This window comes from Chamaea fasciata, unplaced genomic scaffold, assembly GCF_029207755.1.
Source record: "Chamaea fasciata isolate MVZ Bird 193981 ecotype frontalis unplaced genomic scaffold, bChaFas1.0.hap1 SCAF_3, whole genome shotgun sequence".
Taxonomy (NCBI): domain Eukaryota; kingdom Metazoa; phylum Chordata; class Aves; order Passeriformes; family Sylviidae; genus Chamaea; species Chamaea fasciata.
The window spans coordinates 14,166,553-14,181,729 of record NW_027094088.1 but is presented as its reverse complement, the minus strand read 5'-3'; the positions used below and the strand labels follow the sequence as shown (position 1 = coordinate 14,181,729).

At 42.0% G+C, this 15,177-nt stretch overlaps 1 long non-coding RNA gene across 1 annotated transcript; it reads left to right on the top strand.

Annotated features, from left to right (window-relative positions):
- Positions 1 to 9,530: 9,530 nt before the first annotated feature.
- On the top strand, positions 9,531 to 13,268 carry LOC136287603 (uncharacterized). Its single transcript, XR_010720192.1, has 3 exons — positions 9,531 to 9,804; positions 11,286 to 11,484; positions 12,879 to 13,268. It is a non-coding gene; the product is annotated as an uncharacterized lncRNA (long non-coding RNA).
- Positions 13,269 to 15,177: the final 1,909 nt, after the last annotated feature.

Below are 15,177 nucleotides of genomic sequence, written 5' to 3'. Positions count from 1 at the left end.
ATGAACAGGCACATTTGAAACCAATCCGTTGCTCCTGAGCACAGTTTCCCAGCTTAGGACTCTGCAGATTACAAACACCTATCAGCTGCAGCTCAGAGCTGAGCTTGTTGAAGCAGTCAAGGCACTGTGCTCAGTAAGAAAAGGATTTTGGCTGTAAACCTTATCAGGTAAACAGGGGTCCATGTACAGCTTGGAACACACTGCATCTTCCTAATTTGCCATCTAATGCCCTGTTATCCCCAGTAAAGGGAGCTACAAGCTAACTCACTGGAGATTTTCCATTCAGAGCCGCCTGAAACCATTTACACAGCAACAAATGATTGAAAGCAGCCAAACCTTTCCTCTGTGCCTCTACTTCGCTTACACAAAACAAATTCTTATTGCTGGTAGAAGCACAAAGCTCTGCAGGGCATGTGGGGGAATGGGAGACAACTGCTGAACAGCTGGGCGAGTAAGAGATTTCACTACTTACCAATTTCGGGTAAGCTAGGCATAACAGCACTATTAGGTTTGTATTATGCATCACTAAAAATACTAATTACAGAGGCCCAAGCTTGAAACAGTTTCTCAGAAGAAGGTGCCTGCAGCTAGCATGTGGAACCAGCGTGCTTTACAGGGGTATGCATTCCCTCCGAAGCAGAAACAAACACGCACAGTTGTTATCATTTAGAAGAGACAAAAGCTGCCAAAGCCAAGGAACTACCATCAGTGCTCTAAAAAGAGGCCTTTATTGTTTGCTACTAATTGCAAGGAGAAAAGAATTCACAAACATTTCAAAGCAGCTGCTGTCTTGTCCTTAAAAACTCCTTCCACTTAAAAAGGGACATTTTAATTTTAACAGCTTTCAGAAGCTTTTATGGCTTGCTACCATCCAAGGCCATTCAGATGTATTATTTCAGTATTGATTATGTAGTGAGGTTCAGGGAAAAAGGTCTGAGAAGCTAAGAGAAAAACCTGGTAAGTCCCTAACTAGAGAAATTACTATTTAAGTCTCAGCAATTTCTGTTAATTTAAGGATTAGTTCTCCCCCACAACCCACATTGGTCTTGTTAATTTTACTGGTAAAAATCTATGCAGACTCAATTGCTCAGGAGACTGCAACTGGATCCTTTGAAGCTACAGGTTCCAGCTGCTGCAAATCATCTGCGGAGTGAAGCTGATTTACATTAGCTGAGAATCTGGCCTGCTGTGGCTAAATTCTCCCCATCTAGTTTAATCAGTACCCCTTCTGGAAAGCCCTATGGATTGTCATTTCCAGCAGTATTTGTCTCCAAGACCTTTGTAATGTTGATATTGTGCACACAGCCAGGAATATTTTACCCAGTGGTGGTCTGGGCACAGTGATGGGGGAACTTGCTAAATGAGGCTCAGAGGGTGTCCACCTGTTTTGCAATGTCCTGCAGAATTTTTTTATTTCAGAGGTTTTCCCAACTAAATGTCTTTCTTTTGAGGTGTTGATCCTGCTTTTTTCAGCCAATAAAAGTGGCAGCTGTAATTGTGTGCATCTGTCTGCTGGGAGCTGCCATCGTTGTATTTATGCCATTAGATGAGAAAAACAACTAAAGCATCTTCCATGGAAAGATTTCACTTAATGCACTTTTGGTGTTGTCTTATGGGGAATAATTGGCCTGTTTTTTCTGTCTCTAAATCTCCTATTAATACTTGGCCATCAGTTTAAAATCAAGAGCAGCTCTGCTTGGGCAAGTAGTGAGTAAAACTAACGCTTCATTTAAATCAGATGGGAAAGACAGGTCCAAAGATACATCATGACTTTGGAGGCTGGGTTCAGCTTTGCTCTGCCACAGATTCTGCCTGGGAGCCTAAATAGGCCACTTAAAGTCAGATCCAAAATTGGATATAGGGAACTACAGAAAGGAGGAGGTAGAACTGGAATCTGGAAAAAGTTTGCATGCAAACAATTCACATTCCTTGTTATCAGACTCGGAAAGGCACAAAAATAACAGTTATTGAAGGACTCAGCTTCCCAGGTCCAGTTCCTGTGCCTGCTTAAAGGGATTAAGACATGTCTGCCATCTCACAGGAGCATCTGAACTGTCTGTGTCCAGAGGGACTGAAGAAGGGGATCTTCACAGCCGCATCATTGTGACAAAATTATTTTGGAAATTGTGTGTGAGGAGAAAGCGTCCATACCACTGTGGTTGGGGAATTCATCAGAATGCACCAAAGTGGGTCCTGGTTCATATACAGAATGCATGATATTGCCCAAACTTTATCCCCAGAGCTAAACTCCCTCCTGCTGCTTGTCTTACTCTCAAATTATTTCTAATGTGGGCAACAAGTTCAATGCAGGAAGAAAGGAATAGGGAGATTAAACTTGCCTTAACAGGCCACTAAAATGTGCACTAAATGCACTGTGAAGAACATTTTTGAAAGAGCTGAGGGCAGTCTACCAAGCACTGTGAGCTCATTGGTATGCTCATCTAGAGGAGGGCATGAGCGGTGACCTTAAGCCAAAACACCCTGAAAACCTGGATGAGGTAATCAAGAAGTGCAGTCTGACACCTTCTCTTGCTCATAACACTTCTGAGATGGACAGCTCAGATGAAAGATACACAAGAATAGTCATATAAGGCAGCTTCTTTCTCAATAAGTTGACTATTTTGGCTCCCAGTTAGAGATGAGCCTGTCCTATAAACAGAGGCTCCTCTAAACGGGGACTAGGTGTCTAACAGTGTTCAGCATCCCATATGGGCACCAGATGACTGCAAGGCAGGTTCTGCAGCACTGTAATTCTTTATTAGATTTGGCCTTTAGTGTTTTCAGCTCTCCATCTGTGAAATCAGGATAAAAGCACTTCCCTGTTTTGTAGCTCATTTTCATATCCAATTGTAATTACTACAGAAAGATATTCAACACTGCACCACTTTCCCAAAGCAGTTACCAACATAGTTAAGCAGGAACAAAGCACAATATGGATGCTTTTAATTTGATTTTATAAACTTGACACATAACTTTTGACATAATTCTGTAAGGAATTGGCTAGAGCTTAAATGACACTTCCATTTCACTTCTGGGGAACTAACTACATTCATGCCTAGGTAGACGTGCAGGCAGCCTTGTACTGCCAAGCTCACAGCTTCACTACTACTAGTGCCCAAGAGAGCCATCTTATTGGAGTTTAGGTGTGATTAACCCCACTGGATACCAATTAGCTCTTCCAACCACATGATCTATCAGAGACTGTCAGTGACTTTGATTTTCTTGAAGCATTGCAAACTGTGGTGGCTCAGAAGGTGCTCCCCAGGTGTTCAGGTGACTCGTAGATAAAACTACAGGGAGTAATCTTATCATCTGTCCCTGAAGATGTCACCTCTGTTCATCCAGCTGAGCCCAGATGTAATGTGACAGATGTGGATCAGACACCTGGAATGCTTCCTGCTCTCAGCCCTCTTTTCCTAGCAGACTACTGCCTAGAAGGGACAGCTGCACAGGATGCTGGTTGTCATGGGCCACACACGTTTAATTTTGACTACCCAGCTACAGCCTCTGCAGGAGATCCAGAGTCAGTCAGATAGGGTCTCAGTCAGATCTTAGGCACCCTGTCAGCTTTAAACATCTTCTAAGCTACTGCAGCAAGGCTGGGTTTAAAAGTCTGGACTTGCTCACATACTTTAGCCTGGGCAGCAGCTGAAATGCTTGCACTGGGCAGGCACAGTTAGCATGCAGCAGTCTGTGATGGATCATGCACCGCAGAGGATAAAGTCCGAATTGTTACTTAACTCAGCAGTTTCAGTTAATGAAAGAGCCAAGATAATTGTTTGTGGTTCTGCTGTTCTTTTTGATTTCCATACTCTTCTGATTTTGATGACTGAAGTAGACTGTTCCAAGGTGAGGTGTTCTGAGGTGCCTGAGCCACTCAAGCTGATTTTGACAACAAAGTGGAGTTCCTAGTCTTCAAGGAAATTTTTGAAAATGTTACCCTTGGAGTTTATCAATGATTTGTGGATCTGTGAGCCTTTCTGTTTTATCAGAGTCTCCCTTGACACATACAAGAGCATGCTGTTAAAAGCAATAATGCTTTCAAAACCAATAATTCAGTTTCCGGGTTTTATTGTGACTCAGCAGCAATTTTCATTCAAATTTCATGTCTCAGGGAAGGGGAACCCCTTTCTCTCCCCTTTGACTTGGAGCAGTGGCAGAGTCTGTGTGTGATCATGGTGTGACCCTCTCCCTGTGCATGTCACCTTCATTGACATCATGATAGAACACATTAGACCTGGAGCTGCTGCAAGCGAGGTTCCTGCCCTTCTTTTATTCAGTTACCACAGCTCCGAGGATGAGAATACTCATGGACAGAGGGAGCACATAGCAGGAGGCTGTAATGGCTTAAACCGCCTCTGCAAGATTCACCAGAGCTCCTTCTGTCAGGGAGCCCTGTGTGCAGCAAATGAAATTTTCATGAAATGGTGAGCAAGCCTCATTACCACCTCCCCGAGAGAATGACGGCATTGGGTAGCGAGCAGTGCCTCCATTCAGGCAGCTTCTCCCACCAGCCCAAGTGCTGCTCATCCCACTGCAGGCTTTTGCCACAGAACGGCTTGTTCCCTGTGAGCACAGGGCAGATCCCACCTGGCAGGCTGAAAAATCGTGAATGATTTGTAGTTGTTAGAGAAACACTGGTTCTGACTGAAAATACAGAGGTATTTTTAGCATCTGTGAGAAGTTATTTGGACACCAGGACTGCATGAGCAAACAGCAAGGCTTTCTTTATCCTATGGGAACATGAATTAGGTGATGCCTGTGACTGAGGTAAAATACTCACTGTTAGTTAAAAAAGGAGGTAAGGGCATCACACATGTAAAATTCTGTCCTTCTGCCTTTTTTCCTTTCCTTTCCTTGTTCCACTTCAGAAACGAGAAACAACTTTCACAGCTGGAAGACAGAGGGTTTTGCACATTAATTGTCACAGTGAAGGTCAGTAAGTCTGACTTGCTAAGGTAATAGCTGAGTACATTGGATCTCATTTCGTTTTATTTCAACTGCAGAAGCAGTGCTGATCAACAGTGTCATATTTCCTTTTCTTCAGCATAAAAGATGAAGTGATTGTTCCATGAGACAGAAGTGGGGCAAGGAAAACAGGAGAGAAGCAACACACCCAGCAATGCGCTCACTACACCTGTGCCTGTGTTTTGTCCTTCCTCAGTTCTACCCCTTTTAGTGCTAACAGTGGGGGTTACAGATAACTCCGCTGGGGTTTTGCAGTGTTGCTACAAGGTATTTCATAGTCCCTTGTATACTCAGAAAATGCAGACACCTGCCTCATGAATGCCTTCTGAATAGGAATGCTGGGAGAAGTGGTACTTAATATTTCTGAGCTGAGTGCACATATGTAAGGACTCTACTGTTCAGTGTTGAACGTGCCACTGCCTGAATCTCCAGGGATAAAGCAGGAGGAATTTTCCCTCCCAGAGGCCAGAGAGGCTTTCTGAATCTTCCATGTTAAAGTAAGATGGAGAGGCCCCTTTGTGAGTGAGTCCAAAGGAAAAGGGATGCAGACTAGAGGAGTAAACTCCACTAATAATCTTGAGTGGCAAATTGCAGTGGCTCAACTCCTTAAAACCTGAGTACCTTGCAATAGTTCTATGTGGCAGAGAACAAGAATCCACATTTAACAGCATGGGAGCAGAAGTGAAATTATTGGATTAGGAATCTTAGAGGAAGCCTGCAATGTAGAAAGGGTCAAAAAACATTTCTGAAATGTGATGTTAATTCATTTTCTATTGGGACTTTTTTGTCATTGGATCTCAAATAATTCTCTTAAACACCTCCAGTTCTTCACTTCCATACTGTAATGCTGCTCCTAAGATAAAACTGTATGGTCCAAGCTGCTGGGACATTTTGACCACAGTTAATGGAAAAAGAGGCAAATTGCTCAAGCAGTACCAATTATTGTCTTTGCTCTCATCCAGGACAGACAAAAAAAATGCAATTTCTGGAGAAGAGCAATGATTGTTGACAAAATCTGGATGGGCCTCAAGTATACTGCACTAACTTTCCTCTGTACACTCCTTAATGTTTCCTGGCATTGATTTCCGGCATGTTAACAAGACTATTAGAAACATAATAGGAATGCTGCTAATAACCCCACTCTGGTGTTTGTTCAAAACTCATCAGAAAGAAGTAAACCTGCCCCCAAATGCCAATGAGAGCTCACAGAGCTGCTTCTAAGGGCAGCAGGCACTCCTCCTGCCCCAAAAGGGCTGCCCTGTCTTTTCTCTTGCTGCTACAAGAGGCTGCATGTCATGGCTTCATGTCAAGTGAAACAAGCAGCTGTAGACAAGCTGTGTTTCTAAGAAGAAGCAGATTTAATATGTGGCTTGACCTGGTCCATCCTCCTTTGTCTGGAAAAAAAGAGGCATCTGGAAGTCAGGGTGCTGAAGGCATTTAAATTGCTGCTAGACACTTGTCTTCAGGCTTTCCAGCTGCCCAGCAATGGGAAATTTTCAGATGTGAGTGTCCTTGAGGTAATTTCATCAATGGAAGTTCACACTTTAAATTCTGCCTTGGTCAACTTGCCTGACAGTCTTACAGTAAAAGTTCCTAAATTGAAAGAGTTAAAAAAAAAAAGAAGTATTCTTAAATATTTCTCACTTATCTATGAGGAGTCTGGAGGAGATGGGAGAGAGAAGGCTCTTATTTAGCTTGTTTGTAAGGGAGCCTTGTCATAGTTCCAGGCCAGTGCAGGGAAGATGTTCTGGTGAGGGAGCATCATCCAAGTGAGAGCTTTTGCCTCTCAGTGACCACTGCAGCAGCTGCTGCCTCTGCTGAAGAGCTCAGCTGGCAGCCTGGCTGGATGAGTTTGTTCATCAGGGACAGCAGCAGGACTCAGTGGCCTCTGTATCACCCAAGCCAGCACTTTCTAGTTATTAGCCACCTGGGAAGGAATTAAACTGTGGTCTAAAAATGAATATTTTTATGCAAAATACCAAACCCTGCAGGCTTCTACTCAGTTTCCCTGCCTCTGCAAAGAGTAGTGTTGGGAGCATGCATACCAGAGCAGACATAACTGTGGAATAAAGAGGTTTTACATCACCTGTGGGAATTATCCTGTTGTACCATCTCCTTCAGAGTCTGATTCTGCCTTTTTTTTTTTTTTTTTTTTTTAGGAGTGGGAAACATTGATTATACGTTTATGCTGAGTTTTGCCACTGTTAAAATGCAAACTGCAATTTTGTCACAAAATGCAGTATTTCTGAATTACTGCACTTTGAAGCCCCAAAGGAGCCCCAGAGGAGCTTTTTTTTTTTTTTAGATTGTTTGCATTTCTCCCCAAGACTACCTAGATAGATCTGATACATTCCTGATAGAGCAATTTGTTGCTGTTGATTTTTTTTTTGCAAATGACCTATACCCACACACAAACACCTCTTAATTTCTCAACTTTTGTTAAGATATTCCTAAACCAAAAAATTAAATAGCTCTCTTGGTTTTTTTATTATTTCTTTTTTACCAAAACATTAGATGAGAACACCAGACTCCAGCTGTCTTTGTTATATCATCCACAACAGGGAACAGAGAAGTTACTCTGGGCAGGTGTTCAGCAGAGAGAGGAACTGCTGCTGAGAGTAGCCCCAAAGGCAGCGGCTCCAGACAGAACAGGAAGGCAGGGAAAAGTGATTCTTCCCTGGCCATTTCCCCCCAGTTTCCTTCCCCTCCCAGTGAGAACAGCCACCAAGACGGGAGGAATTCTGGCAATGTCCTGCCTCCAGGAAGCCGCTGGTGCTCCCTGTTTACTGGCAAATGATCAGTGCCCTGTAGGTTCCAGGGATTTCCCCACAGCTGTGCTGCACTGCTGGGCTTCTGCTCACACTGATCATCATCCAAACCTCTCACTGAAGCCAACAGCATATTTCCCAGTGACTGCACAGCATTTTGGATGTGGCTCATTACAGCCAGTAGTGCTGGCTGCAGCCAAATTCTTGGCCTGTTTTGCAGGTGATGGGAATAGATGATCACAGTTATTCTTTCTGACTGTAAAATCAATGTAATATCTTCTTCTGAAATTCCTTCCCTCCCCCTAACAGGGAGCACTTGTTCTGCTGTATTCCTGACCAAGTTTTCTGGGAAACATTAGGTTTCATTTTGTTTTATTCTCACTGTAATGTTTTCACTGGGACACTTAGACATCAACACATTTATATCCAAAGGATCCTGAAGAGGTTAGCCAGAGGTGATTACGTCTCAAATGATGTTGTACTATAATTGCTCAGGATATCAGCTTAAATGAAATAATCTGCACAGGAGAGAAGAAACAGTAAAGCTAAGGAAGGAAATTGCTTCTATAATTACGAGAGTATTTCTCTTTGAGGTATTAGAAAGAAATGTTTATAACATAAAAAGCCTGAAGAGGATGACATGAAGCAACTACAGACTGGATGGCAGAGCCTCTGTCACATTGCAAGCCTCCTGAACGTTACCTGCACAGAAAAGTAGCGTAGGAAGGTAGCTAGAAAATAGCCCAGGGTGATCATCTACCTCAGACTCTTTGTAATGAGTTACAAAGACAAAAAGAAACAAGTTACTCTTGTTTAGGGTCTTTTGCCACTCAAGCCATTCAAGTATTGCTATCAGCTTCAAGAGTGGTCCAAGCAGACCCACAGCCAACAAGGATAAGAAGGAGAAGCTCCATACAAACAACTGCCTGGCTTTCTTCTTTGATGAATTTTGTCTCTCTCCCTGCCAGGTTGTCCTGAACAAAACTTGCTCTGAAATTCTCACAGTTAGAGCAGCCTCCCTGTGCTAAGCATAACAATGCCAGGCAAAGTCCTCATGTTTCCTCTCCAGCTCCTTTACTGTTTCTAGAAATAGGAAATCCTTTACTGAAAGCTCTTTGGAGCACTTTAACATGCAGGTAAATGATTGTGTGAACCTCACCAGGACAACACATATGATTGAAAAAAAATAAAATATAATCACCCAAGAGAACATTTCCTGGTCTAGAGCCCTTCTGAACTCACTGAACTCTGCAATGGCCAGACATTGGGTCATTTTGGGCATCACGCAGAGACCTAAGGCATTCACTGGTTCACAGAGCCTCTTGATACAAGGGATTGTAGGATTGCATTTTATTCCTGGGGTACATCAGCATGACAGGATCCTGAGCACAGATTTGGTACAGAAATTTTTCTAACCAAAGTTTCAGTGCCAGTGATGCTCTTAAAGACATGAAAACCTCATGGGCTTGGCAAGGAAGCTGCAAGTAGATCTGTTTTAACCTTTTTCTTCAGATTTTGTACGATTTCCAACAGGATGACCAGTGACAGCAAAGAGATTTGGAAATTCCTTAGTCACAGGATTAGTCCCCATTTTTGCTCAAGCCACTGCAGCTTTGAAGCAGCAAATTCTTGAAGAAAAGCATGGCTCACAATACAGAAAAATTACAAAAAAGACACTAAGAAAATGATGAGCAACCCAGGTGAGCTGCTCCATCCACTTCTCTTCAGAGCACAGTGATTAGTTATTGCAGCCACTCTGGCCTGGTGGATGGTACCTCGACCAGGTGGGGATGGGTGTATCCCATGTAGCAATCAGAGCTAATGAACCAGGGACATTTCCATGGATGCAGGCTGGTGTTGTGCTGTCCTTCCTGTAGATGAGGAGTAGCAACACAGGCTGGTTATTGCAAAATGCAGAGAAACAGCCCAGCTTTGTTTTACCTTTTTGTGAATGACCCCCACGCGCATGCAGCTGCAGACCCTGGACGACTTTGGAGATCAGAGCAGCATCTGTGGAAATGATGATCCTGGACCACCTTGAACTGGAGAACCTGAGCATACACACCAGGTGATGAACAGCACTACCCCATTAGCAGGCTCCAGTGTCCTGGTTTGTTAGGTCCTGGTATATGATTCATGGTTTAAAATTCTATTTAATTACAGTAATTTGATTTGGCTGGGGCTGGGGGCAGTGTTTGGATTGTTTCAGACACTTGCATTTGATCTCAGCAGACAGAGCAGGCAGTGGATGGCAGGAAGGATAGAGAAATTCTCACAGCCATTCCAGTGCAAAGCCATGTATTAAGTTCTGTGTGGAAGCACAGCAGACACTGAGGACAGGTGCTCTCCTGAGAAACAGAGCTAGAGCAGATGTAAGAGGTGGATTCATTCCTCTGTGCCAGCTCTGTTTAATGCTCAGATATCATCCTGGTCTCAACACAGAATCTTACTTTTCTACACAAAATCACTGGAAGAAGGAGCTTACTTTCTAAATATGCATTCTTCAACATATTTGTTTAAAATGATTATCGTGAATTGGAGCACCGAGTATATAAAATTGAAAGTATTTTCCTTACCAGAACTTGGTTTGTATAAAAATTCCTGAGTATGTTTGGAGCCATGAATGTAAAGACTCTGAAAGAGAAACTGTACCTGAATGAAACAGGCAAGACATAGGAGAAAGAAAAGAAAGAACTGTTACCCCTCTTCACAGAGGCTTGGGTGATTAGCATGACTTGCCCAAGGTCACAGAGAAACTCTAGGGGACTGAACTGGGAGCAGTGTGGTCCCAACACAAAATCTTAATTACCAAATCCAATTTTTCACTTCTCCTTTCATATGTTTTTTCTTCATACATTAAAACACTTCACATAAGCTCGCTCTCTCTCTCTCTTTTTTTTTTTTTTTCCATTTTGTTTTCCCTGAGGAAGAATAGGAAAAGCAAAGACTGCAATCTGCCCTTGTTAAACTAGGTTGCACAGCCAAACAAATTTAAAATGATATCTCAGCAAGATTTTGCAACCTGTCTGCGACAAATAAAAGGACTTTCACTCTGAAAACATGTGAGTGCTTGGGAGAACTAGCTGAGAGAATTTAGCGAGGTGCCTAATGAAAGAGATGAGCTCCAATATGTATATGCATGAGTTCATGTATTATTTAAACCATTCTGATCAAAAAAAGCATCGTGAGCACAGTACTGAAAGTGTCACCAGCATTCATGCATTGAATAACTTGCCCTCATAAAGGTATAATAATGTGCTCATCACTTTTGTTTGTACTCCCAAAGCAGTAATAGCATAAACAGAAAATAACCCTCTATATTGCACAAAGAACATTAATATAAATGTAATTATATCTTTCCTTGACATTATGACCAAGAAATGACAACGGTCACTGAAGTATAACAGATGAGATCAAGGGTACTCCAAGACGCCTCTGTAAAAGTCTGCTTCTATGTTCAAATCTAGCCTGGGATTTTGGGGGGTTAAAACAGATGTTAGGTTGGTTAGCCTGCCTCAGTAACCTGGTGGTAGGTCCTTTATCTTCTAGGCGACGGGTTCAAGTTATATTTTCAAGGATTCTGAAAATGTTTGCTGCCACACAACTCATCCCACAGACTGGCAATGAAATCACAGTGCTGATGGCTCCCTGGGAAGATGCCCTACCCTCAGTGGTCCCAAGGAAGACGGTGTTGCATAAGATGGTGAGAAGGATGAGAAAGAAGAGAAGAAAAAAATGGAGGAATGAGGTAGTTCTCAAGGCACACCAAAAGTACCCTGCCTCTGTTCACACACACCTCATTGAGCAGAAAGATGAAGTCATACAAGCTAAAATCAGGACATAAAACAAACAGAAAGACCATCCACAGATTTCTATTATTGTATTCAAACGGTTGCCTCAGTGAAAGATTTCTGTACTAAACTGACTTATGAGCTGTGATCTCAGTCTTTTGGATTTTTTTTTTTATGTGTTAGTGAATTGTACTTTCATGTGCAGCAGCCTGTTCTTTCTGGTAAAAGTGGTAAGACTCCCACTGGTTCCATTCAAAGGTTCAGGCTGTTAATGATGACTCAATCAATCAGTCAATCAGTCAAGAGATGAGAAGCTGCAGAGAGAACTGGAGCCAAAATTGGTTTCAAAATTCAGTGAGCTCATTTGTTCATCAACTGAATCAGATACACTCTCTGCAGTAGTAAGGAAAGAGGCAAATCTCTAGAAGTGTTTGAGTAGATACTTTTGGGGACCTCCATCAGTCAGTGGTTTCACTGCTGTATGCCAAAAGTTTCAGAAGAGCAAGGGACAACAGAGTGCTGCTGGCTGGGCACTGGGACATGAGCAGATGCAGGAAGGGATACCAGGACAGGAGAGGTCAAGGTGGCCAGGGCACCACTAGAGATGACTCTGGTTTTTGGGGATCCAGAAATGGCAAATGAGCTTGAAATGGCTAGTCAGGGTAGGAGTGGTGAGAGACACAAGTATGAGCTGCCTCAGAAAGATGATCTGGTGCTCTACAGCAGAGTGAAATCAAAGCTAGATCTGTGTGGTCTATATTTAGGAGGGGGGACCTAAGACCTTTCTCCTCCATGAAGTATACTGTGTGAATTCACTTATCCCATTTGGCTTTTTATGGCTGGAAGTTTAAAGGACATTACTAATCATCTTATGCTACCAGTAAATGCTGGAGACACTTATCTTCATAGTCTACTTTATTATTGGAAGGGGTTGTAGAAAATTATAACTCTCATCTTTCTCTGAAAAGAGCTATTTGCAACTTTCAAGCTTTTATTTTTTTTTAAACCTATACCTTGAAAATTAGCTCATATACTAATTACATTGAAGCAGCTCATAAAGTTTGAGGAAGAAATGCACAAAAATGTTTATTTACCCTGCAACTGTACATTTCACTAGATCTATTCCATTTTCCCTCTTTAAGAGATAAACAGTAATAGATAATGTGAAGATATGAATGAGGAATTTACAGCACAGAAAAACACAAGGTTGCTCTATAATACAGGCATGCTTAGAAAAAAACCCCTAAATAATGAAAGATACATTTAAACCAGATATGCTTAAAACAGTATTTTAGTAAATGGAGCAAGGTATAACTGACATAAGCATATCTACGTTGTTTTGTGTCTGCAGGTTTCCTGTTATGAAGAACAGCTCGTAGTCTTTAATATTTCAAGCTCAGAAGGGAAGAAGCTTTAAAAAAGGGAGGAAAAGAGGAGAATACAAAAAGCTATCCAGCACTCTGTATACTACTGGGTCATGTATCTGCTTTTCCCCCCAATCTCTAACATACTAAATCTTCAAGATCAGAATGTTTAATCCAGAAGCTGCCTTAATCAGATCAGCATCAATGGGATGCACTGAACTGATATTTCTCAATTAATTAAATTATGTTTGTTCTGATCAAGGTCTTATGAACTTCCCAGTTTAAATAAATCCTGGTATAACAGGCTCTGTGTGTGTTTACAGTTCCCTTGCACAAGAAAAAGACTTGCTTTTTTGTTCTCTCTACTGTCCAGAAGACTGGCCATTGTTTTGTACATGAGATCATTAACTAGGCAAGATTTATGGAATTAAGATTAGAGCTCAGGAAATTTGCATGTGATGACCAGCTCTGCAAAAGGCTTTTTTCAACCAGAACACGATGGCACAGTGCGGACACTTTTTCTGGGCTCTGGACTCTTCTTCCATTGCTGGTGAATGGCTTCTTTGGGCACTGACAGCAGCACCTCCAACCTCAGTCAGTACCAAGAGCTCTCTGATGAAGGACTGAATGAGGAAGGGCAGTTGGCCAGCAGGAGGATCAGCAAGGGGCCAAGAACCTGGCAATGAGGGGGAGCCACCAGAACCAGTGCAGCGAGGGACTCCAGGACCTCCATCAAATCAGGCAGTGTGAAGTGAAGCAGACTCTGGCCACACAGGGTGACGAGGAAGCTAGGGATATTCAGAACTAGCATTTCATTAAGGGAATGCTCCTTTGATTAATGCATCTTCAAGAAAGAAGCCTCTGTGCCTCACATAAAATAGGAGAAAATATATTTTTCTACTTGTGCTTGCATTATGTATTAATAATGGAAGAATTTCCAGATGGAAAATGATGAATATATGCAAAGTCTCACCACAATTTAAGTAAGGCTTTTTAATTCAAAGACAGCAAAAAACCTGTCTGTCTAGACTCTCAAGTGGAGAGCAGAATTTATGTTTTTTTCACATAAATCTCTAAAATGAGTTATATATTACCCTCTGAAAGAGCTTATTTTTATCAGATAACTATAGAATTATCTAGATTAGACTTTTATCATGGAGATAGTTAAATATACAGTGAATTTCTGTGAAGTGAATCCCATTCTACTTTCCAAGAGTCACTGTGTTTATCTCCATGTTTTTAAGGACCTTTACTTACAGAAAGGTTTAACTTGGTCAGTCCTTTAACACCTAAATGATAGCTAGAGGTATTCAACACCCGAATATCCATTTGAACAACATGCAGCAGTTTGAATGGACAAGAAAAACAGGGTTCAACTGGGATAACGGAGAGATCAGCCTCTTTCTGTTTTTCTGTTGCTCTTAAGAACATAAAGAATTGACCAGTTTGTTTCAGTTTGGCGAGAGTCAGTAATTCAATAACATGCCATATAATGATGAATATACCAGAGCCAGAAATCAATGACAGAGAGTGTAAAACTTTAAAAAGTTGGTGAATTATTTAGGTGTCTCTCTTAATTGAGCATTTTTTTCCACGCACATTTTTGAGTAGCCAAGTGCTTTTGGAGACCTGGCTATTTTTTTTCTCAGTCTCTGCATTTACTTCTCAATCTGCCTGGAAGTCCAGTTAGCTGCAGCTAAGGGCACAGGCAGGAGATTTAACATAGATGGGTCAGAAAGGCTTAACAAGCTACAACAAATCTCCTCAGCTGACACCGTTCTCCATCACAGGTTGGGTTTTTTTCCCCCTCAAAGTCAAGGCAAAATGCATAAGCCTCAACCTCATTCATTATTGCTTAAGCTAAGACACAGAGGCTTTGAGGCAATCTCCAAGGATGCACACATGTAGATACAGTGGCTTAGTTAATACATAATAGCTTTAAAGAGCTTCTGGAATTCAATCCTATGGCCCTACTTCTACACAGACTGCCATTGTTCTTTAGTAATTTAGCTCTTCAGAGACACTGCTGGCTTTCATCTTGCTTTTGATGAGGCAAAGTCAATGTGAAACTGTCACTGACAGCAGTATTGTTCTAGGATATGCTCCATTCTCACCCTGTACAGAACAAGGTAGAAGAGCAGAAGCCCCAGTATCAGCAACTGGAGCTAAATTAGATACAGTTTCACTGATATAATGCTTTGTTCTTGTTATTTTACCCCACATTTCTTCCTAACCTCTCCTGCTACAAGCAGGTTTTGCCCAGTCTAAGAAGCTTCTCTGCTAGTA